Below are 3,082 nucleotides of genomic sequence, written 5' to 3' on the forward strand. Positions count from 1 at the left end.
TGAAGCCAGACCCTGACACTTTTCATTACCTTGATATTTAAAAAATGTGGGAGGACAAATGGAGAATTCCAGCAATTTATCTCCAGCTCTTCGTTCCCCTCTTCCACAGCTGGCCTTCATACTGAGTTGGTGTTGAAATTCACCTCTGCTCCGTGTCTTTGGTCTGCCTCGTTATCTTCTCTCTCCTCTCTGTCTGCCTCCAAGGTCACTCAGCCTCAAAGACGCACACTCTCCTCGAATGTTAATTGCTAACACAGTCACACTCATTCAGAGACGCTACTATCTGCCTTTAGTCATACTATTTCTTTAACATTTTATGCTACCTTCAGAAGCTTGCTTTTAATTTAAAGGGGTGCTTGGTTATTACTTTAGTTTGTGTCTAATATTGCAGTTTTGAGCATAAACAACATCTGCAAATTTTCCAATACAAAGGGAGATGTTGTTGTTACATAATTCACATTTTGATGCCAACAAATGGCTGGTAGGGGCTACTGAAAATCTCTTCTTGAGTTTACAACACCACCAAACATAGAATGTGCGTGGTGTTTCTGGTTTTCTTGCGTTACAGTTTGGTAGTGTACAGTGTGGTACTCTTGTATTTCCATTTCTACTGTCAGAAGTGCCAGAATAGCGAACTGGACCATACACTTTTTGGGACCATTTCATTAGGGTACCTATTGGAACAGTTTGGCATCAAATGAGAAGAGCGATTTCAGAAACAAGCGGCAATCTTCTGCTCTTTCTTGTGAAGCAAATATGGAAGTGACTGAAACTGCAATTCTCAGACTGGCCACTTGAGGCTGGCTCCAAAAGGGAGTAAATCCCATGTACTCCTAAGTTAAAATGCCCATTTTTACAGCAGAAAAAAAGTGTTTTCAGCCTGGTATAAAATAGTTTTTTTATGCATATATCTAATATTAATTATCATGGCAGCTGTGAGGGGGACAATGCTTTATATATTTATATTTTTTTAATTTTGACATTTTGTTTAATTGATCTTAAGCCTTAAAATTCTGCATAGTTAAAGGCATGCTGCCTTCTCTCATTTGTGTATTTAAAATAATGAACTTGAGATGTGATCAACCCCTACGGCTTTCTTCTTCAAGCCAGACTGATATTGATTACAACTTTCTGGCATACTTTTTGGCATACTACCAAGTAAGTGTACTGTTGGCAGTGCAAAGGCAAATTGCTCAGATTGACCTGTACCGAATCATGCTGTACGGTACTGTACTGTACCTTAATGTTCAGTGAAAAGGCATTAGACAATCAAAATGCTCAGTTATGAGGCATTAGACAATTAGAAAACACTTGGCCAGCTGACCAATCATGGCCCATTATATATTTCTGAGGGAGAGGCTTCGTATTTACCTTATAAGCACAATCTATAATCTTCGAAAATAGTTGATGGACAACACCGTTAAAGATGAAGTTTTTAACTTTTCACAATATAATACTTTGGTGATATTCTTCAACACATTTCCTTCAAAAAAGATTTAATCACAATGTCCTCAGCTATTTTTGTATTTAAAAAAGGCTTGATGGCAAAAAGCGTATACATTTTGAAAATCCATAAAAACTTGCATGCAAAACTGAGTAGGATAAACTTTTTATGCGATAAGAAGAGATAAATTTACAGAATAATTTGCAGCATGCACATCAAAGTAGTCATGAGATTTTGTTTTAATGGATCGGGATGAAAATAGACAAGACGGAACAGCATTAATTAATTAAAGGACAAACCACACTGCACAACATCTGAAATGTGGCTTTGTTCATTTATAGTCTTCATCTTCTGAAGTAATTTATTGTATAAGAAAAAATCCCACAGTGGCTTCTCTTACAGCAGGAAATATTCATCTTTTTGATATTTGTCTCCAGTTAATCAGAAAGTGATGGTATTTTTCTCTTTGACTCTTTGGTTGGAAACAAAATGTGATATTCCAGTTTTGTGGAAAAACAATTGCATCTTTGTTTGGAAACAAAGCAGCTGGCTCGAATGTCAGGACTCTATAGAGACTTTTATGTTCTTTTAAACATGTAACAACAGAACATTTGTAATGGCAGGATGTCCGTTTGGTCTTAAAATGTCTTAAATTTCAAAAACTAAATTTTAGGCTTTAAAAAAAAATCTTAAATTTTTATCAGGTTTTAATTTTCCTCTTTCCAAGTAAAGATACCCAATCTGGCAAACACTAAATCACCAAGAATCCATCTCATCCATCTTTTAAATTAGTTTTTTTATGGCAGAGATACAATTTACAACAGCTGTTAGACATTTTTACAGCAAATTCTCCAAATTAAATTCTCTAATCAGGGAAAGAAAATCAAAGCAGCACATCCCTTTACATGATCTTTTATTAATAGTTTTTAACAGAAGTAACTTGGCCATTAGAAAAAAAAAATCTTAGTGTTTAGCCCTGTATAAGTCTAAATTTAATTCATAATGGTCTTAAAAGGGTCTTAAAATGTCCCAAATTTGACTTGAAACCTGCAGAAACCCTGAATGGTTTTCTGGAGCATATATTATACATTGTTGACGAGTAATTAGAATGGCAGACTGCTCAAACTTGCAGCATTGTGGGTGGAAATATGCAGATGAATGGGCAGTAAAATTAATAAGATTCTTCCTATGTCATGGGAGGAAAATCTGAGCAGCTCACTTTTTTTTTCTTTTTTTTTTTCTTTCCACAACCTGCCGAGAAAAGCTTAAACAGTTACTGGCTTGGTAGACCCAGGAGCCCGATTATAACAGAAACAAAAAAGTCGGGGTGTTGTATGATATGTCCTTTTCAAAATCATCTGTACTACTTATGCATGATGCTCTCAATCTATCGCTGCTTTCAGAATAGAGTATTACCTTTATGATCAGGCAGTGACTCTGTTCCATGCAGGAATCATTGTTTTGCTATTTCATTTTTTCCTGAAACTTATCCTTTCAAATTGTGTGCAACATTAATTACGTAAAGACCAACTGATGTGTACAATATTGCATTGCACACAAACAAAATGCAGTTATATAACATCAAGGTGGTTATTTCTGAACTGCTGCTGTTAAATCCTTTATATTGTGTTCAACCAG

Source organism: Danio rerio, chromosome 12 (assembly GCF_049306965.1).
Source record: "Danio rerio strain Tuebingen ecotype United States chromosome 12, GRCz12tu, whole genome shotgun sequence".
In the NCBI taxonomy this organism is placed as follows: domain Eukaryota; kingdom Metazoa; phylum Chordata; class Actinopteri; order Cypriniformes; family Danionidae; genus Danio; species Danio rerio.